The following is a 23,308-nucleotide window of genomic DNA, read 5'->3' as shown; positions in this document are numbered from 1 at the left end:
TTCCAGACCAAGAGTTTCTAACTTTGAAAATCATCGGCCGCAAAAATTATGCGCCTTGATTTACTACTAATTAAAATATGTCAATTTTCCAAGAAACTTGTTTACTCCTGATCAGTTCGGTTTTCTTCTAAATATGTTGTAAATTATGTCGACCGAACTTAAAATAAACACGACCCCAAAACCAGTAAACCGTCAGAAGATTCGAGTTTCCCCATCAATCGTCACAAATTTATTGAGATTGTCACATGCACACGCACACACACACACTCGCAACGACTCCCAAATGACTAACCGATTCCGAATGCGACTCTCCAACCAATTTGTAGGTCGTCTAGTCACTGGTCTTTCAAAACATTCCTAGACGGTTTCGGTGAACCATTCCGGAAATATCGACAGGACGTACGGCCGACGGAGGGACATAATCAACGAATCCATCGCGTGGGTCGTTTTCGCTTTTTTTTTCTTTCTTGGTTTGGTTTGGTTTTTATTATACATTCAAACGTGTTCACGCTCTAATGGCCGAGATTTCGACGTCGTCGGCTTTTGTTTCGTGATTTTATATCAGAAAATACGATGAAGAAATCTGTTTCAGTTGTCCAAACTCCCCGCCTAGAATCCTTCGCCTTCGAACGAACATCTCGTCGTCGTCGTCGTCAATCGTTCGATAGCTGGTAGGAGAGGTACGCATCATTTCTGATGCTGGGGCAACATGAAAACAGCTTTCCACGTCAAACACCGGCCGAACGATGGGTGGGGGGGGGGACGACCAAGGCGACACTCAATTTAGGGAAATTTATTGTCGCAACAATTATTGTCAAATTGACAATAATCAGAGCTACTTCTGTCGGCTACGAAGCGTTCGAGTGATACGTCTTTGCGTTCTTAGGCTTGTGGGGAAGGTGAGAAGAGGAATCGGTCGGACCGAGTGGGGGACCGAACGCGCGGTGGAGCTAATTATATCTGTCGTGAAGATTGTCTCTGCGAGATACCGAGGGTTCCCCCAGTGGAACGGAGAGATCGTTGATCTTCGCGGCGTCATGGGTTCGTATGTCAGAGGGCCACATCAGAAGGTCGACATCTTGACAGACGACGAATCAGTGAAAAAGACAAACCCCGAAGAATCTCGGACTCGGACAACGCCGTCGTGAACAAGGAAATTTTTTCGTTGCCATCAACTCTCCCTTTGACGGATTTGTTTCGGACTGTCGTCGTGACACGCAGAGCCTGATGATGTGAAATGGGCGGCGAGACAACTGGCAAAGGAGCTCCGATTGTTGTTAATAGATTAAAACCATTCATAAATAAAAGAAAAATGTTTATATCAAGGCTTTTGGCGCTTTTCACGTTTTTTGGCAGCTGCCATTTGGCGTTGTTTTTTTTTGACTCAACTCGCAGTTGATGATTTCGTTCAAGGATTTTGTTCGCAGATTGTGAGTTTTCCTTTCGAGCATCAATTTATTATTGACGGTTGTATTCGATAATAATGGCATAACACCCAGTGCTGTAATTATGCCTGTTTCATGAGACAAATTCTGTGTCAAATCATATTCGGAGTTGAAAGCACCCTCTCAGATTTTAGAGAATCTTTCTGGACATGTAAACTTTGTCACAGAAAAAGATCCTTAGATACTTTGTTTTTCCAAATTTGATCTGGACTGTTGACAAAAGTTATTGGGTGATAGGAACAATAAAATTATGTTCTTACTCTGAACATGCCAAATTTTAAAGACAATGCCGCTGCTAGAACAGACACTACGCTTTGATCCATGGAAGGGAAGCGATCAATCAATTAAATCTTATCTCTTTTGCAGTATTTTGACTGCCCTTGGGAGCCGCAATCGACTTGGACAACATCGTCTAAAATCTGCACACCTAGTAGTTTGTTTGCATGATAAATGTAGTCAGGGCCGTCGAGAGGAAATTCGGGCCCAGGGGACTGCAATATTTCGGGCCCCTAAACATGAGAATTAAAAAAAAACATTGTAAGAATGGGAATATCGTTGAGTCAAAAGATTTTTAAATACATTACTTTTACAAAATAAATCGCAAGCCAAATTTGTGTCGATTTTTGATGTTTTCTTTTGGTATGAAGAATTAAAAACACTTTTGAATCGTCGAATTTACGGGCCCCTGAAAAAATTCGGGCCCGGAGGAATTCCTCCCTTCTCCCTCTCCTCTCGAAGCCTCTGAATGTAGCTATCTCTTAGATTGTGACGTCACAGAATGCTTGGTACTTTTTCCGACAGTCGTTACTTACTTACCATAAGACTTGAACACTTTCTGAATCTTCTACTCAAATAACCGTTTTGTCAAAATTACCAACACAAATGGTCTATTGTTCCGTTCGCATATTAAAAAAATTGTTCTAAATATTTCCTTTAATACAAAACGCCCCTAAATCCAATTTCATCGATCGTGAGGACACTAGCCGGAATATTTCATTTGAACATTATGGATAGGATTCAGGTTGGATTGCGCGATTTATCTGTTGACTATTGTTTAAGCCTGTCACGATAGACGATATTTACGAAGGGTTATGTTTCATAGCGAAAGAATTCCGGTGTGTTCTTAAAATGGAAATTAATGCTTGATTAAAACACTGAAATCTGAAAAAATCGAGAGCACTTATAATTTTTTTTCACATTTTATTCCGTAAATCGGGAACCGGAAGTTTGATCCGGATAACATTGTAAAGCAGGCTTCTGAACTCTAGAGCTTCTCATTTGAATCTAAGCTTGTGGAAATCGATCCAGTGGTGCTTTTTGCCTTTCTCCAATAGAAAGGTTATGCAATCACTGTTAAAAACCAACTTTTTAACCGAGGCCCGGAAGGTCGAATGTCATATACCATTCGACTCAGCTCGACGAATTGAGCAAATGTCTGTGTGTGTCCATGTGTGTGTATGTGTGTAACAAAAAGCAATACTCACTTTTCTCATGGTCCCATAGCCTGCTGTTGAATTTCATTCCGACTTCCGGTTCCGGAGATAAAGGATGATATGCACCAGAAAATGGAAAGAAATATGCACTCACTTTTTTGGTTGAACCGATTGGTTGAACGAACTAAGATTCAAATAATAGATCTTATGGCACCATAGCATGTTATTGAGTTTTTTTTGGATCCGACTTCCGGTTCCGGAGTTACATGGTAATATGTGAAAATTAAACAAAAAGTGTTCACTCAATTTCACTGAAACGGTTCAACTGATTTTCACAAAACAAGATTCAAATGAATAGACTTATTGTTTCCTAAAAATTTCTAGAACATTTTATCCAGATCCGACTTCCGGTTTCGGAACTGAGGCGTGATAAGTAGAAAATTACCAATTTCATTAGTATTTTTTCACTAACGATGGTCAAAAACAGGTACAAATCCTGTAAATTCTTCTTGTTTGCTGAGCTTGTTAGTTTGTGGGCCTAAAATCTTAATTCGGCACTACTGGTATCCCCTTCTCCTGTAAGCACCAAAAGTGGTGAAGAAAATCTCAAAAAACAATGCAATGCTTAGATCGATTTCCACACATTTTGATTTGAATTTAAGCTCATATTATCTTTAAAGCTAAGTGTCAAAGTTTTTGAATAGCCATATAGAATGACAATGTGGACAACACCGGCACGTGCAACGTGGAACAAAAAAAAAACACAAAAAGAACGACGCGTGCTTTGTTCTACTTCGTACACACTATAAAGAAAACGAAACGGTTACGGATGTCTGCTACTGGTGTGTGGTATTAGCAAAAGACGGTGCTGTGGTTGATAAAAATATTTGCTATTTTATGATAAGTGCGACCGACAGATTAAAGGAATGGCAATCAATTGAAATTTATTTGAAAAATCTGTAATTTTCACAGCCGGTAGTGCAGTAATACCGTGCCGGTGGGGTTGTGATGATGTCAATAAAAATAATAACAATAATAATAGTAATTTCAATAATAATAACGCTACTACATGTTTTATGCTGCTGATTCATGTTGTTTGGCTTGACTTACAAATGCAGAAGTAACAGAAACACTGGCTCGCTTCGTTTGTTATATTTCGTTTAATTGATTTAAGGAGTGTATCGAAAAGTAGTTAGCAACATTGATTATTGAATAAAAAAGCGAAAAAAAAAAACATATTTTGACATCAGTTTTCGATATATTGTAGAAAAATTACATTTTTTATGCATTTCACTGATTATATTGAAGAAAATCCTAGTTTCTGTGAAACTTTGGACTTGACATTCTTCATTAAATTCTGCACAGTTACTTTTGTGACTTTCCTGGTGGCAGCTGTCCAGTTTTTTTGAACTCCTGCATGTTTTGGGACACTGTACCTTCCTTCCGAAAGTGCCGCTTGACAATTGCCCAATACCTTTCAATTGGCCGAAGATCAGAGCAGTTCGGTGGGTTGATGTCCTTTTCCACGAACTGTACATTATTTTTTGACAACCACTGTAGAACGGGGTTGGCGTAGTGGGCTGAAGCCAAATCCGGCCAGAAGAGAGGAGCTGCTTTCTGTACAGTGGCAGCATTCTCTTCTTCAAACATTCGTCCTCGTACACCTTGGCGTTAATTGTTCCCTTCGTGAAGAAAATCGACAACCGCAAACCACAGGTACAAATTGCTTGCCAGACCAACACCTTCAGCCCAAACTTTTCCATCGCCACCGTGGTGTCAGCGCCGTCCAGGTCCTGGTACACCGATTTCGTATAATGTTGCGGTCCGGGCAGCACTCGAGAGTCTTCCTTGACGTAGGTTAGGTTAAGTCCAAACAAACTTTTCTATTTCAATTCAACGAACATTTGTTTTTGTTTTTGTTGCATTGTGACGGATTATGAAATTTACGTAAAGACCTACCACCGTTAACTTTCTGGGCAAGTATATTACATTTTTCAAGACTAAGTTCGATGTTCCGAAGAATGTTAGAAAGAAAAAAAAACCGTAATTTGCAATGCAATTCCTGATCTGGCAGGCAACTTGCGACTTCCGCAGCCTTAGAAAGGATATCTTACCATTCATGGGAAAGCACGAACGATTAAAGCTGTTTTTGTCAGCTTTAGCATCCTGCCACTACACTCGAAACGTATCGGATTGGTAGTAAACCAACGGAGGCAATTTTGAGCCAAAAGATATAAACCCATAAAGTTTACCAGAACTTTCCGAAACCATTAAAACAGAACTGAAGTTAAAGAAAATTTGAGTTAAAACATTCAAACCACTGGGTTTTCAATTCCCTGAAAACTAAAAAAATCGATTTATTTTAGTGAATATAAATATGTGCGTACCAATTTTTATCGAATACACCCTTTAACATTAGCATCAACATTACCCTTGTTTTAGCTGTTATTCGTTAGTTCTGGTTTCCCAAGTGCAAAAAATGTTACCGCTCCGATTACTGCTTACTGAAACGACCTTCTCTCAGTTTGCCATGACTTCCAGAGCCTACTACTACTATGCCTGCTCGGCGGGAACCAGAAGGGCTCACAAACAATGCACCTTATTTATCAGCCTGTTTTCCTCCTGTAGCTCCTGCATTGCACCACACGGGCACTGTCAATTCTCAAGGTCCCCAAACTAATCCGACCGTACGATTCAGGTCATGTGCGCGCTTGAAGGAAAGAGAGAGAGAGAGAGAGAGAGTAAACAAAAAAAAACATCAGTCCCCCATACACAGTTTTGTGTATTTGGCAAACCACTTTCATCACAGCATAGGACTATGGTTTGTGACAGAGACAGCTTGTTGATACCGAAAAGCGCATCCGAATCTGAATCGACAAATGAAGGACAGCAACGGTCCTCCTCCTGCTGCACTACCTACCACCATAGGTGAATGTTAATAATGGAAACACAACCAGATGGAGGGAGTCAAGTATTTCCGACTGGCGAAAAGTGACTGAAAGAGGAACCCAAAATAAAAACAATGCGAGTTCTGTACGGAAGACTGTTTGCACATTAGCTACGAGTGTGGAAAGGTTGTGTGTCGTTTTCCAACTGGGAACACGTCACTTGTCATCATACGACAAAGTAGTAGATTGAACCATGTCTGGTGATGTCGCGATGCCAGCGCTTTATTGTTTATTATTGAAAATTTCATTTTAACGAGATTGGTAATTAAATATCCCTACCCTCCGGTTCAGAATGGAAATTCGAGCGGGTCGTGATACATTTTGGCACTGAGTCGATATTTGCCAGACGTAAAAACACAATAGCCCTGTGGTTGTTGGTAACATTGGCGAAAAATGGAATGAAATGTGAACATGAAAATCGAGGCAATTTAATCGAAATCTACTGGATGCTTTGCGATTTGAAGTTCTCATTTCATTTAAGTGTATCGAAATATTCCCAGTAACTCTAAAAAGTCAAAATAAAAATGAGGTACCATGAAGTCGAGTCTATTTAGAATCTGAACTCATAAAATCTGTATTCTCGCTTATTCTATGACATTTGGGGAACCTAAAGTATCAGTAATAACACATTTGAATATTATCATTAAACACCCCTCTAAGAAAACAGAATGCAAACAAACAAGTGCGACTAGTCGGTTACGTCACTTATGCGATTGTATCTTTGAAACGAATCGTATTCGCTATAACCCCTACGATTTTATCAAATAACCTAATACAAGCTTTTAAACGCGTCTTTAACGTATTAAAATGAACTGCGAATTGTCAGTTAATTTCATCTTCGAACTCGATGTGTTTCGAATAGTAGCTTTCATTCTAGCAGGTAACTAGATTCGGATCCGCCATGTTCGAGATATTGAGCGAATAGAAAATTTTTGGTAGGTATATATGCAGACAACTTTCGATCTCGAAGAGCTCACATAGTTTTGTATAAATACGAAGTGAAAACGCAGAAAGTGCTACTGTAGACAACAAGCCTTTTTTACTACCGAAAAAATAAACGTATTCCTTGATTTGTGGTGCCATGTCAAGACAGATCGAGTTCTTGATAATCTCTGGTAACGTATGACGGTTCACCTTACGGTTTAAATAGGTTACGGTTAAATTAGGTCAGCTAGTTGCTCGTTATGGCTAACCTTGCACAAACATACATCCACAGCTAAAGCAAAAGGAGATTCTACAAAACTGGCAAGTTACTTTGAGATAACAATCGGTAATAATATTGTGAAAACTGTAAATAAAAGATCGGCTGAAAAGTTCGTATCGTTTCTATGAGAGGCCGCCACTAGAATTAAATCCATGCCATTTTCAGTTAGTACCAACCTTCAAAAGATACGTGTATAAATTTGACAGCTGTCTGATTATTAGTTTGTGAGATATTGCATTTTGAGTGAAGCTACTTTTGTTATTGTGAAAAAAATGGAAAAAAAGGAATTTCGTGTGTTGATGAAGCACTACTTTTTGATGAAAAAAAGTGCCGCCGATACCAAAAAATGGCTTGATGAGTGTTATCCAGACTCTGCACCGGGCGAAGCAACAATTCGTAAGTGGTTTGCAAAATTTCGTGCTAGTCATATGAGCACCGAAGACGATGAACGCAGTGGACGTCCAAAAGAGGCTGTTACCGATGAAAACGTGAAAAAATCCACAAAATGATTTTCAATGACCGTAAAGTGAAGTTGATCGAGATAGCTGACACCCTAAAGATATCAAAGGAACGAGTTGGACATATTATTCACAAATATTTGGATATGAGTAAGCTTGTACAAAATGGGTGCCGCGTGAGCTCACAATCGATCGAAAACAACAACGAATTGATGATTCTGAGCAGTGTTTGGAGCTGTTGTATCGAAATAAAACCGATTTTTTTCGTCGATATATAACAATGGACGAAACATGGCTCCATCACTTCACTCCGGAGTCCAATCGACAGTCAGCTGAATGGACTGCACGCGATGAACCAAACCCAAAGCGTGGAAAGACTCAACAATCGGCCGGTAAGGTTATGACGTCAGTATTTTGGGATTCGCATGGTATAATTTTCATCGACTACCTTGAAAAGGCAAAAACCATCAACAGTGACTATTATATAGCGTTATTAGAGCGTTTGAAGGACGAAATTTAAAAAAAACGGCCTCATTTGAAGAAGAAAAAAGTTTTGTTTCATCAAGACAAAAATTGAACGAATTGGGCTTCGAATTGCTCCCTCATCCACCGTATTCTCCAGATTTGGCCCCCAGTGACTTTTTTCTGTTCTCAGACCTCAAGAGAATGCTCGCTGGTAAAAAATTTAGAAGCAATGAAGAGGTAATCGCTGAAACTGAGGCCTATTTTGAGGCAAAGGACAAATAGTACTACAAAAATGGTATGGTATAATCGCTGTATCGCCTCTGATGGCAATTATGTTGAATAATAAAAACGAATTTTGGCAAAAAAATGTGTGTTTCTATTAAACGATACGAACTTTTCAGCCGAACTGTTATAATATGGTCATCATGATTCTTAGATTCAAATGAAAGGTTTTTATTGAATTCTATCCGGATTGAACTACCAATTCCGGAATTGAAAGAGTGTTAAAAAATTTCAAACCGTCATTTAGAGCGATGGCTCAAAACTATCTCGAATTTTAGCTACCTGAGTTCTGTTCTACCGGGTCCCAATTCCTGGTTCTGGAAGTGGTCAAAACTCCAAAATCGAGATCACCTTTTTCAGGTATAGCACATCCGATTTTAAGCCCGGGTTGGTGGTTCAATGCATAGGGCGCTGGTCTTACATGCCAGTTGTCGTATGTTCGAGCCCCGACCGGGAAGGATTCTTAGTGTCAGTAGGATCCATAGTACTAGCCATGCAATGATTCTGTACACTCTGAATCGGCTGCGAAGTCTGTTGAAACTGAAAAGCGGGAAGATAATCCTAAAAATTTGGCTCAAAACTGCTTCAATTTGTACACAGCTCAAAATACCTTGTGATTTTACTTCTTATAAGATGCACATAAATGGAGCGTCACAGTTCACGCAAACTTACATGCAAGGGCATGTAAAATTGTGTGGTTTGAAAATTATGTGACCTGAAATTCAATGCTATAAAAAACAAAAAGGTTCATATCGACTTGAACCGATAATCATTGGATCTCAAAGTACGTCCGTTATTTAACTAAGCCACAGAAGCACATGTCTGCTTGATAGATAAATGGTACATATCAATTCATACAGTCGCACTTGCTAGCAGAATGTAAATTACAGTCGGAGATTGTAAAATTCATGTAAGTGTAGAATCATTGCGAATGGTATTTTTTCGTAATTTGCTATAACGAACACACATGCAAAGTTTCATGCAAGTCGAAGAGGGTCGTGCCAGAGTTTTGCCATTTCTGGATGATTTGGCGTGGAATTGCTCACATATCACTCTGTAATTTAGGAACCGTTGGTAGAGTTGGAATAAAATTCAGGAAACTCCAGTGATGAAAAGTTTTGTGCTCTCTCCACAACTACATACCCCTTGCCAAATCACCAATTTTCGAGCAATTCTCGTGATTTTTCATTTGTATCGATAAGCAAAGTGTGGTAACTAAGAAACTAATAGTTTAAATCGCTTGATAATGAATCATCTGTCGTCCGTGTTGATGTTTGGTGACCATGAAAAGTCATCTGTTTAAATGAAAAAAAATAAAAATAAACCCACACCGACCTTAATTAGCAATACAGTCATATTGTTGTAGGAATTACTTTGTAATTGATACCCGGAGAAGGAGAGAAAAACACTGACAACACAAGTAAGGTGTTTACATTTCCATCCAAAATATCATCGCATTACGTACGGAACGGAAATTTTCAACATCAACAGCATAAAAAAAAAGAAAAGAAATAACAACCATAGCATTTGCATATAAAGCACCAGCTCCATTAGAGCGAAGAGGGGCAACAGCATTTTCCACTGGCTACTCTCTGAATTAGGTCATGAAAAATAATGTTACGTTAAGGCTTAATTGATGTTATGACGAGAGATGCTGAGATGCTGTTGCTCTCTCGTGAGAAAATCTCCGCGTTCGCTTCGTCGTCTTCTTCGTTACAGAAGGCATACTGCTGTTCGAGTTGAACTGCCACCGTGTGTCCGTCGGTGGACAAGTTTCTGGTGCGCGCGCTTCCCCCACATGCTCTCGGGGACCAAAATCTCTGAGCACAGGATGCGGATCTGTGCTCCGTTTCATCGGTCGATCGGTCGGTCGGTCGGTCGGCATGTCGAACCAGAAGAAACACCAGAAGCCACACGGTTCGACGTCGTTGCCGACGATGTGCTCTCTAGTCCGCACGGTTTTGTAGACGGTCGCGCTCAGTTGCTTCAGTTTGTTTCAGAACATCATCATCATCATCCCAAAAGGGCCATTGGAAGAAGTCACAGCAGCAGCAGCAGCAGCAGCCACCATTAGAAACAACCAGCAGAGTGAAGAATAAGAAGAATGAAAAAACGGCGGCAAGTTTAATAGTATTTTCCAGTGTGGTGTACGGAAAACTGTGTATATTTTGTTATTTTTTTTTGTTGTTGCGCGGTATCTGACCGTGGAAAGACGATAGCTGCACAAGTTAGAAGTTTTGATCAGTCTACGAGGTCGTGCCACGTCCCCACGTGGATGCAGGTGGTAATCCGATGACATCCACCACCACCATCGCAACCGGAGGAGCAAATGGTAGGAAAAACTCCAATCCTGTTGTCGCCATCGGATTTCTTCGATCGAGCAGAGAAAAAAAGTGTGAATAATTTAAAATTGTTTAAAAAATCGAAGAGTGAGACAAACGGCTCTACGAGGAGTGCTCAAAAATATCTGTACATAACTTACCTGTACGAAAGTTTTAGTGAATGAGTTCAACCCAAATTGTCTATCCTAAAACATAGCTAGTTAAAATAGTTGTTTCAAAACGGAAGAAAACGGAAAAAAAATCTTTCCGAGTGAGTTCCCTAGTTAGAAGAATAATACTTTTTTGCTGATAAGACACCTTTTAATCTCCGAGAATACCTGATGGTTAGTGAATTGAAACCACCACCATATTGAGTGAAAAGTGTGAGTGAATCGAAACTGCTTTTTTCCCGACGGACGGAACAGATCAGACAGACGAGACCGACACAGTAGTAGGATTAGCTGCCGCCCCGCGTCCTCCTTCCCGACCGTTGTTTTGTGGCACATTGCGACTGCCGACGGGAATACGAGATGTAAGTACTGACGAGCCTCGCGAGATCCTGGATAACGATAATCCTCGGATGGTGCTGAAAATCGGTTCCTGAATGCCATGCAATGGCGAGTGTTTTTTTTTTCTTTCTATTTTACCATACCTCGTCTGTGTAATCGCAGTAGAAATCGATTTTCACCTGCAGCTGCTGATGTGCAGAGGAATGCCAGAATGGTCTTCTGGTGGAGGTGAATCTTAATTCTCTGCTAAAACAAACTCGGCAAGGGAAATTTATGGGTCACGAGCAGCATAAAAACACAGTGTGCTAGAAGAAAATTGTAGGGGAGTTTTTTTAAAGTGATGGGTTGTGAAAAATAAACATGATTCTGTTAGGTGGACAATTGACGTCATGGTTTCCCAAAATCCCACCGTTATCGGATTGACAGAATTTTTACGACCAATCGTCATCCCTTCGCTATCAGCTTCAGCTTGTTGTTGACGTGACGTGGGGGTTCGAAACATTCATTCATTGATCCTCGACAGAAAACGGAACGAACTTCGGTCCGCTGACGAGAGGTGTCCTATTTTTAATTTCTTCCCGCAAATGAAAGGATTTTGTTGCACCACCGTACTCTGGCATCCGTCAGTGGTTTGGGGTGGGGTGGGTGGTTTCGCCAGATCCTCACGGGGCTACATTGACAGGTTTAATATTTTTGCGATGATGAGTGTGGTTTTTTTTTGTTTGTGTCGCTATCCTGAACAGGTCAGTGAATTGTGTTCCCATGTGTACCGTGGCATGGTTCCGGGAACTATTTTCCCCGTGAATCGGACAGATTTGGGATGATAGAGCGTCACGAATCGCGAGGAATGGTTTGGGTGTACCTCATGCTGCTGTCACGTGATGTGGTTCACACGTTCGCGACGGTCTGTTCGGTACGGCACATATTCACGGATTTATGCTATTTTTTGTGCTGCTGTTCAGTGTTGCAAATTCTGCTGTGCAGAACGGAACACGATATGCAACGAGTAATAGATATTGTTTGTAGGTGTACTGCCCTCTCCGGTGATGCAAAAATATTCGCTGTTGTTCCGTGGAAAATATTGAAATTCAATTCCAGTTTCATCGGAATCGGTATCCAACAGCGTTTTCCTGTGGTTGCGCAGGAATTCATCGAAGTGCGGTGACCGCACAGAATGCCTCACAGCAGGCTTTAGATCCGGTTTTATTTTTAAATTCATTTTAATCCATTTTGATGGAAATCAAAATGAATTCCGAAAGCTGTCCTGACGCATTCGTATAAATTAAGCTGTTTTAATTGTAAATCCTCTATGTTTGTTTGTACATTGTCACTATTCACGTGCTAATCACAATTCAGTCACTGCTTATGACACTCATCTGTGTCAAATCTTCCCATTTTCCTATTCGACAATTGTTTTTTGACACATCTGTACTACGCAGTTCTATCAGGAATCAGAACAAATTGGCTCAAATGGCACGTTTCCCCGCAGTTCTAACCACCACCTCTAGGAAGGAACCCTCCGGTCAGGTGTCTTCGTTACTCCAGGGTAGCTCAATGGAAACATATTTCAATTGATGGAAATCTCAAAATCTTCATCTTTCATTGACATCCATTCTTCGAACCATTTTGGGGTACATCCTCGAAAGTTTGAAACAGTTTCTCAACTGGTGCAGGTCCCATCGATGAAGAAAGCCAATAGTTGGAAGGGACCAGATCTGATGAGTATAGCGAGTTCGGTAGAAGTTCACAATCAAACGTAGAAATTGTTTTTTTGAACACTTTGTGCTGACGGATGAAACAGCGTTATCATGCTGCTGAATTACTTCGCCGTTTCTAGGAAACAATTTCCACGCTTGGTTGAGAACTCCAGGCAAACCCGCCATTTTCACCAGATCTGGCCCTTTCCAACTATCACCTATCTTTAACTTCATCGATGGGACACGCACCGATTAAGTAACTGTTAGGAACTTTCGAGGATGTACGAAAATGACTCTATGAATGGTTGTCAATGAAAGGTGAAGATTTCCTTCTTCGAACCCATTCTGGCAGTTTTTCGATTAAGAGGGGTATTCTATGAAAAATTGATTATAACAAACTTGTAAAGTGAAGAGTCTAAATTTTGAAGCGTTTTTTTTTCAAAATCGTTAGCTAATTTTTTTTGTATTGGATCTCGTTGTCACGTTGGAGAGGAGCTTCCATTTCCCTTCTGCGAGGATTAAGGGGCAGTTTGTTCGTGGTTTGTCTCGTCATCCATTGCCGTGGTATTGTTGTGGATTTCGTTGCTAGTTGCTGTAGATGCGCCTTGTTGTACATTGTTTGCAGTTGCTGGTTGGTTGGATGGTAAGCTGTTAACTGCAGCTGGTGTACTTTGTTCTATACGTGATACGTTGGATGGTCTCGTTGAAGGGGATGCTTCACTGTTGTTGGTGACTGTCACAGGTGTACTGGGGTTGCTTGGGGTTGGTGTGAAGGAAGCACCGTGGTCCTTTGGTGTGGTTGTCTCCTTATCCAGTTTATCGCATGGCTTACCGTAGTGAACAGCTTTTAGGCAATATTGACATGTGGCCATCTGATTGTCATGAGTCATGAGTGATTTGCACGGGATTCTTGTATCCTGGCCGAAAGTTACATAAGAAGGTATAGCCTTCTTCAAGTGTATGCGTAATAAACGTACGCCATTTAGAATACCGGGGAAAATTTTTTTCCATTTTTCTTCTTCGATAGAAAGAATCTCTCCGGATTGGGACATGGTTTTGCGAATATATGAATCGGTGACGCTCGAGGGAAGATCATGCACACGCACTTCTATAGCACTATCTTCCATTTTCCATATATACTGGAATGTTGTATTTAATGTTTTCGTGCTCCACATAGTGCACATTGTTATTGTCTCTTGCGAATTGAATTGCATCCAACTCTTTATGAAACTGGATGTAAACAACATTATTTGTTTTATTGCATTGAATAAATGCACACGTTTAATGTCAAGAAGCATTTGCTCCTTAAGCTAACCTTCAAGTTCTCGTATTGAAGGACGAATTTTGCACTGCTTGAAGTCAACAACAATTGTATTATTTCGTGTAGCTTTTGTTCGTTTGGTTCACTCATTTCGAGGTCGTTCTATTGCTCACTACACAATACTGTACTTGGTTTCTTTCGTCCCGAACGTAAGCGGTTTTGTTTTATCAACCGACTTGGATGAGATGTGAAAGCGAACTGTGAATATTTTTCTATTTGTTTAATGTTATACAAAAAAAGCTTGAAACTCTGAAATGCACAAAAAACATTGTTTTAAATATTTTATTCTTAAGGGACGGGCAGGGTCTAACAGTTTTGAAAAATCATTTTTTCTATGCACTTTCTTATAGTAAAATATTTCAAGAACATTTTATCAAATTTTCAAACCTATCGTAACAAAACTCTGACAGTTATGGGCCTTTATCTTTTCTGTATCAGGCAAGAGCTCGGGGCACAGTCTCAAGAGTTCTGGTTCGATGGACTTCAAAATACTTTTCTTTACGTTTCGTTAGCATTAACTTTACGTCTGCTCAGCGGTTCAAATTGAACTGTTGAAGCGTGCACTAAGCGGCTCAATTTGAACTGCTTTGCACTGACGTGTCTAAGACGAAACGTAAAGAAAAGTCAAAACGGTTATGTGCCATAAGTACAATCATAGGATAACCCCTAAATGATGCTTGGGATGTTTTATTTTAACAAAACACAAAGAAAAATATCCACGTATTTATTTCACAATATTTCTCCACGAAAAGATTACAAAATGACTCTTTGTATTATGCAAAACGTTTGAATTTATTTTCTTGAACAATATCACTAAAGATAGTTAGCAAAAATTATGTTGTTTTCCATCCCTTAATAGAAACAACTATAAAAAAAATCTTGTTTTGCTTGTTCATATTTTTGACGACTTTTTTAAGCCAGCGTCGGACAACACTTAATGTTTCCCGCATTTTGATTTATAAAAAACTGTTAGCTCTTATCCTCTAACGTAAATTTACAGATACTAATAAAAAAAAGTTTTCTGTCTTCTTATGTTTCTGTACAGTAAAATAAGAGAGTGTCCCCTTCAATGCGTTGTTCAAATTGATTATTTGTTGACGGTAGCGGACGATATTGACCGATATTCGCCGGGCTCAATTCACGAGAAAACTTATGATCTGGCAAGATAATTGCAACTGCCGACAAAGTCGAGTTTCATAACAAACAGCTTACCGGGTAGCTTCCCGGACAAAAGTGCTATAAAGCAATTGGTCGAAGTGATATCCCCAGAAAGTTCCAATGTTTTGCCGATATATTTGCATTTAGTAAGTACAAGATCAATCTGGCAAGTTATTTGCAGTTGCGGACAAAATTGCCAGATCAGTTCGCTTTTACATCTTCAACAAAACCGCTTACGTTCGGGAGAGCAGAAACTAAGTACAGTATTGTGTAACAGTTCTTTTACATATATTGAATGCGACAGAGATAAAGAGACTGTGGAACAAAATGGCCAATCAACCGACAAAGTGTCCAAAATATGATGAATGGTATTCGGAGAAAAGCTCGAGATTTCATCAAAACCTCACTTTTTTTCCTTCAAAACTCGTTAAATTACCTTTATTTTGAGTATTCGAAATCGTCATTTCATTACCATGGCTCCGAGATAAAGCAATTAACAGATCGGCTGAAAAGTTCGTATCGTTTCTATGAGAGGGCGCCACTAGAATTAAATCCATACCATTTTCAGTTAGTACCAACCTTCAAAAGATACGTGTATAAATTTGACAGCTGTCTGATTATTAGTTTGTGAGACATTGCATTTTGAGTGAAGCTACTTTTGTTATTGTGAAAAAAATGGAAAAAAGGAATTTCGTGTGTTGATGAAACACTACTTTTTGATGAAAAAAAGTGCCGCCGATACCAAAAAATGGCTTGATGAATGTTATCCAGACTCTGAACCGGGCGAAGCAACAATTCGTTAGTGGTTTGCAAAATTTCGTACTGGCCATATGAGCACCGAAGACGATGAACGCAGTGGACGTCCAAAAGAGGCTGTTACCGATGAAAACGTGAAAAAACCTGTTTTAATCCACCTAGTGGTGTAATGATGCCTTTCTCATATCAATCATACTATCATATATGATACTGAAAAAAAAATTTTTTCTTCGATTCTTAAAAGAATAACCGAAATCGGTTTGTTTGACCGTCTACTTATGAAAACTATCAAATTGGAAAAGATTTGAGGTCGATTTAGAAATTTTTTTAAGGTTTTCCCCATTTTCAGTGATGGTATACAATTTTTAACCCACTTTACCCTATATTTCCGGAACCGGAAGTTGGATCCGCATGAAATTCAGGATTTACGCATGGGACCACAGGACCTTTCATTTGAACCTAAGTTTGTGAAAATCGGTCGCGCCATCTATGAGAAAAGTTAGAACACATATTTTCTTTTTTTTGCACATTTTACCCCATAACTCCCGAACCGGAAGTCAGATCCAAATAATATTCAGGATTTTTCTATGGGACCTCAAGACCTCTCATTTGAATCTAAGTTTGTTAAAATCGGTTCAGCCATCTCTGAGAAAAGTTAGTGCACTTATATTCACAACTTTTTGCACATTTTACCCCATAACTCCGGAACCGGAAGTCGGATCCGAATAATATTCAGGAATTTTGTATGGGACCACCAAACCTTTTATTTGAATCTAAGTTTGTGAAAATCGGTTCAGCCATCTCCGAGAAAAGTTAGTGCAAAAAAACGTTACATACACATACGCACGTACACACACACACATACACACACAGACATTTTGCGTACTCGACGAACTGAGTCGAATGGTATATGACACTCGGCCCTCCGGGCCTCGGTTCAAAAGTCGGTTTTCACAGTGATTGCATAACCTTTCTATATGAGAAAGGCAAAAATCCACAAAATGATTTTCAATGACCGTAAAGTGAAGTTGATCGAGATAGCTGACACCCTAAAGATATCAAAGGAACGTGTTGGACATATTATTCACGAATATTTGGATATGAGAAAGCTTTGAGCAAAATGGGTGCCGCGTGAGCTCACAATCGATCAAAAACAACTACGAATTGATGATTCTGAGCAGTGTTTGGAGCTGTTATATCGAAATAAAACCGATTTTTTTCGTCGATATATAACAATGGACGAAACATGGCTCCATCACTTCACTCCGGAGTCCAATCGACAGTCAGCTGAGTGGACTGCACGCGATGAACCGAACCCAAAGCGTGGAAAGACTCAACAATCGGCCGGTAAGGTTATGGCGTCTGTGTTTTGGGATTCGCATGGTATAATTTTCATCGACTACCTTGAAAAGGGAAAAACCATCAACAGTGACTATTATATAGCGTTATTAGAGCCGTTGAAGGACGAAATTTCAAAAAAACGGCCTCATTTGAAGAAGAAAAAAGTTTTGTTTCATCAAGACAATGCACCGTGTCACAAGTCGATGAAAACCATGCTGAAATTGAACGAATTTGGCTTCGAATTGCTCCCTCATCCACCGTATTCTCCAGATTTGGCCCCCAGTGACTTTTTCCTGTTCTCAGACCTCAAGAGAATGCTCGCTGGTAAAAAAAATTTAGAAGCAATGAAGAGGTAATCGCTGAAACTGAGGCCTATTTTGAGGCAAAGGACAAATCGTACTACAAAAATGGTATCGAAAAGTTGGAAGATCGCTATAATCGCTGTATCGCCTTTGATGACAATTATGTTGAATAATAAAAACGAATTTTGGCATAAAACTGCCGAACTGTTATTCAATAATCAATGTTGCTAACTACTTTTCGATACACTCCTTATCATTGTTTCTTGATGAAAGAAAAACTGTTGATTTCAAAAGTGTCCGGACTTTGCTCCATCGAAAAAAACCATTTGTTAATATTTCTTGTCAATCCAGAAAACACAAATTGGTTACATTGATTGAAATTGTGTGAGCTAGCTGAGGCCGTAAGGATATTGTAGTGCAGTGTGTTTACAGTTATGCATAATCATTTGACAATGAGAATGTGATTCGACCTTGTTGATAATTCAGAACAGTTTTTAGCCATGTTTACTAGTAATAAATCAGACTTCTTGCGTCTGTATGAGACAATGGATGAAACATGGATTCATCTCTTCACTCAAAACGAACATCTGAGTGGACTGCAGCCAGTCCTAAGTACGTCCTAAGCGGCTTCGGTTTTTTACGTCCTAAGCGGCTTCGGTTTTTCGAAGCGAATACTACATAGTGTTGTTAGATCATTCGAATGCAAAAATCAAGGAAAAACGACCTCATATGTCGAAAAAAAAATCACTGTCAACCGCTTCACAAGTCGATGGCAATGATGGTAATATTGAACGAATTACACTTCGAATTGCTTCCTCATCCACCGTACAGTCCAGATCTGACTCCTAGTGACTATTGGCTATACGTTGATCTGAGAGGTTGAGAGAAAAACGTTGGAATGATTGTACTGCACTTGAAGGAAATAACATTGATGAATAAAATGGATTTTTGACAGTAACAAATGTTTTTCTTAGTAAGTCATACGACTTTTTTTAGTGATGTGTTAGGAATACGCTTTAAAACGTCGTTCATTCTTCTTTTGGTCCTGGCCGAACCATGAAACACGAAACGAACGAATTTTTGTACGACCGCCTGTACGAAAAAGTCGAATCGACTAGGTTGCATAACTTGATTTTTCAGCAGTTGCCAGGCACTTCAAAAACGATTCAGATTTATGTTCCAGAAAAATAAACCTGACTGTGGCTGTAACGAATGGGACACGAAAGCGAACTAGGTGACGCTGTTTCAAATTTAGATGATTGGGTACAGATTGCTATGATGGAATGTAGTTTGTAAATGTAAAAAAAACTTTACCGACCGTACACAGCGTACATGTACGGTAATTTGTTCAATCATTCATAGTAGCTTAGTTGGGAAAGTAGTTCTATTTATGTTTCTATTCACCAGTGAAAAAAAATTACCACAACGTTTTCATAATTCTACGCCCAGAATCGTGCGAAAGTTCGAAATTCTTTCTGATTTGCAGCACCATGACCTGGACATCCTACATGCTGCCATTTTTTGTCACTGTCGATTCATCATAGAAAACATTCCACTCATCGTTCGGTCATTTTGAGCACAACCTGTCCAAATTTTTAAGTGCCCCGCATGGTAATTCATCACTCCGGTTAGAAATCATTTGCATGCAGCAGTTCGGCGTGAAACAAAACCCCTTGAAATATTTCAATGGAGTCCCCTTATGGTTTGTGCCAAAGATCGCAAATCATGTCCACTGGCCACTGGCTGATGCAAAACTTCAAGGTTACCTTCGGCCAGCAGAAGCGGAGGGATGAAAAAAAAATAGAAAACAATAACAACAACAACAAAAACAAGTAGCAGCCGTGGGACGTCGGCGAATCGTTTTCAAGAAAACATGGAATAACTCTGTGACAGTGTGCGAGCGGAGGGGCGAAGCAGGGCGGCGGGGCACATTGTGTCTCGTGCTGGCAAAGTGGTGATAGAAAAACAACATTTTCTTCATCCCATCGCCATCCTCAACAAATGACCAGGCAGAGGCGCACGCCACCACCACCCGGCACTCGCCGTCGTCGTCGTCGTCGTCTTCGTCCCACATGCTGAATTAAATCTGTCGCAACAAACGAGTGGCGGCGGAGCTCATTTTGGTTCCCGAGATAAACAGTCGTAATTTATCTCGACCTAACCTCAATTAATCATCATTGAGAATAGTTTCCCATCCGGGGGGATCCAAACCGGGCGAAGGAACTTACGTTGCGCGACGGTCAACCGACCAAGCAGGACTGTTTGTCCGCTCGCATGTCCCTGTCTCTGTACAGGACTGGTGAAAAATCTATTACCCGTTTTGGTTGTTTTTTTCAGTACCATTCGAGAACCAACCGCACCTCCCACCGTAGTTACTTGCCGCCATCTCTTTCCGTCTCGATGATAACAAATTGAGTTATATTTAACCTCACTTTTCACCGGTAATTAATTTATTTTCTTGTTTTCCCATTTATTCTCATCAGCCGGGTCGTGTTTTTCGAACTTACTGCCTCTTTGCTGGAGCTCTCTCGTTGCTTGAAGGGTTCGGATGATGCTTTTTTTTGACTTCCCCCCCACTGAAGAAAGCCACTTTCATTTCAATGCGGGGCAAAATACTAAACGGAGGAGAAAGATTGAAAATTGATCCACTTGGGCTTGGGAATGGGTTTTGGGGCATGGTAAATATGTATGGCCCCCCGTTGCTGTTCCGACGAGAGAGGGTGAGGTTCGGCATCGAAAATGTTTAAAAATGCAACAGTTGTTTATTCATCATAAATTTTTTCCAGTTATTGTTATTGTGTTCGCTACCCAAGTTGGTTCTGAAGTTACACTCAATCGAACTCAAGCTAATGTTGAATTTGACATTTCTGTTACTGTTTTCAAGTAGTATTTAGCCTGGAAACCCGTTGTTTATTACAATGTTTGCAAATTACATCGCATATTTTCTTTCCCGGATAGCTTTAACTGAAATCCGCACTTTAACGTGAGGCGAACGCTCCCGTTTCCAATCCCAAACTCCATTAGCCGGCCTGCATCATTAACCGAAACGAGCGGGTAAATAAATCATAAACCGGGATTACACGCATCGGTGATGAATTATTGACCATCGGTCGGTTGGTTCTCTCTTTCTAGTTTGCGTCGGTGAGGGAAGGGACACCGGAAGGCTTTAACAATAGCGATTAAAATCCAAGCTTTGCTCTGACAATCGGATTTTCTCTGCAAACGAAAGGACCAAATGTCTATCATTATCGCTTCATTGTACCCTAAGCTGGTGTTGACACAGGGTGGAACTTGAAACAGGGAACCTACCATCCCTCCGATGGATCCTGAATGCGACCCCGGTTCTCCCCGTATCACACCGACATCAGTGCAAATACTTTGATCTCCCCACGCAAGATGGACGTTCGGTCCGAGGTGCGTGTAGTACTGCGATAAAGGCGATTTCCATTTGTCTATTTGTGGTCTGTTGTATCTTTCCCGGCACAGAGCCCAGCGACGGACCTACGATCGAAGGTAGAAGATAATCAATTGCAAACCGTCTCTCGTAGCAGCTTCCTTCAACCCACTCGCATCGATTGACCACATTCGACAACTTCGGTACGGGCCGGTAGGAGCTGTTTTCTGTTTTCGATGCGACCAATAACGAATGTTTGCATTTGAGGTATTATTGGAATCGCTTCATTGCAAACATGTACAATCATGTCCGTGTGTGTCTGAGATTGGGTGTGGGTCCTAGTTTTCGTCCTTCCCTGACACCGACAGTTGAAGCCTATTGTGGTCGACCCTAATTAATTACATTTACATAATTTTCCTCAAGCCAAAATCGTTGGCTTGTACACAGAAGCACCGGAAGCAACTTTTCCGAACAAGTCTCATGCCTTGTGTGCCGCTGAGCTGAGGAAAAAGTTTCTGCAAGACATGACCACATCAAAAGATTCCCTCAAGAGAGGAAACTTTGCCTGAAATTGAATCCAATTTCCTAAATTTTCACCGATGGCGTCGGGGCAGTATTTTGCGATTTTGTCGGGGTCAAGCGTGAACAATAGGACAGGGACCCATTTTTCATCGGAACCAACCGAATTAGTACAGTGTTTCTGTGTTGACTTGTGTTGTAGGAAAGAAAAATGCGTTGAATATGCACTTCACACCGGGTAGCAATCTTGCACTGACGTTCTTTCTAATGCACGTTAATAATACTACCCTTAATAATGTTGAAATCTGTGCTGGTCTTTAAAAGGCGCAGTTGCTAATACGTAATTGTTTGCGGCACGTCAGTAAGACGTCACACATTAACTTCACGTCGTTAGCAAGTTATGTTGAACCACTAGATGGTATTGGTAGTTAAACGAAAACTCCTAATGCACTGATGAGGTGAAGACGAAACGTAAAATCAAATCTTTTGGTTTAGCTTTTTTATGTTTCTTCGATATTATTCTGATTATTTTTGTACTCAATTGTTCGTGTAAAAATCTTTGTTTAAGAAATTAGAAAACTTCTACTATGTTTAGTGAAAAATAACTTCCGCGACCGTCAGAGCGCGTTGCAATCTCAGAAAAGTTTCATTCATATTAAGCCATACATTTCGAATGTCAGCGACCATCTGTTTCGTTTTGACAACAGATTTTTGTTTGCGTGTTTGGCATCGTGTTGAGTACAAAAAAAAATTAAAAAACGGGCTTCAAAACATTTTATTTCGAATGACAAAATGGCGAAGAAAACCTAAGATTAGTAAAATATTATGAAGCGTAACTCAACTGCTAATGAAATGCTGCTCTCCGATGCGATTAAACAGAACGATGCCCTGTGTATTGATTTTCCGATCGTACACCGAAATATTTTTTTTTTAACGGGGGATAAGTATCGCACAAAAAACAATGCCAAATGTCTTCAAAAATTCATTACACATCAAGGTCTGGTGTTAGCTCGATAAAAATTTGTTTGAAAAAATCGACTTCAGTATTTTTTGGGATTTTTTCAATTGAAAAAAAAGTTGTCTGTACCAAATTTTTTAGAAATGCGTGAAACGTCGAAATCTGGTGTAATCTCGAAAAGCATGACTTTCACTTCACTTAAGAAAACGGCGTCACTTCGGAAATCAGCAGGAAAATATTGCAACGCTATAGAAAAAAAGCCTCTGTCAAATGTTTTTCAAAATTCATTAAATATCAAGATATCTGGTGCTTATCTCGATGGAAATTTGTTTGAAAAAAATCGACTTTGGGATTAGAAAAACTTTTAGATTTCCGAAAGTCAAAAAATTTTTTTTTTCTATGCCAAATGCCAAAAACGCATGAAACGTCGTGAGTTTGTGTAATCTAGAAAAGTTTATTTTTTTGAAAAATAACTTTCCTAAGCGTCATTTTTTGTGGATAACACCAGATCTCACGCTTCGTAATTTTCTATCACAGAACAAAAAACACTTAAAAAACCGCGTGACTTCGGAAATCCGCGAAAAAAAGTCGCGTAAAAAACTGCATACAAAAAAAAACCGCGTAAAAAAGACCTCAGTGTATTTCAATTGTATCCCTAATAACGCTAGCACTAGGATTCGATCGAAAAATCAACACATCGTTATTCAAAACAGAAGTGATTATATGTAGCTGTTTTTAACGCTGACTTCGGACCAAAACCAGAAACGTGAGCGCATTTCGGAAGCGTGTTCGGTCAT

The 23,308-nt window shown here is 40.0% G+C and overlaps 1 protein-coding gene across 3 annotated transcripts in view; it reads left to right on the top strand.

Moving 5' to 3' along the window:
* The first annotated feature begins 10,144 nt into the window (after positions 1-10,144).
* The window catches only part of LOC131431043 (serine-rich adhesin for platelets-like), a 301,920-nt gene continuing 288,756 nt past the window's right edge, over positions 10,145-23,308 (top strand). For all 3 annotated transcript variants that reach the window (XM_058596493.1, XM_058596484.1, XM_058596503.1), the window contains exon 1: positions 10,145-11,088. The gene's annotated coding sequence lies outside the window, so the exon portion shown is untranslated. The remainder of the gene's footprint in view (positions 11,089-23,308) is intronic.

This window comes from Malaya genurostris, chromosome 1 (genome assembly GCF_030247185.1).
Source record: "Malaya genurostris strain Urasoe2022 chromosome 1, Malgen_1.1, whole genome shotgun sequence".
In the NCBI taxonomy this organism is placed as follows: domain Eukaryota; kingdom Metazoa; phylum Arthropoda; class Insecta; order Diptera; family Culicidae; genus Malaya; species Malaya genurostris.
Note: the sequence above shows the minus strand (reverse complement) of the source record. Positions and strands in the feature narration are given on the sequence as shown.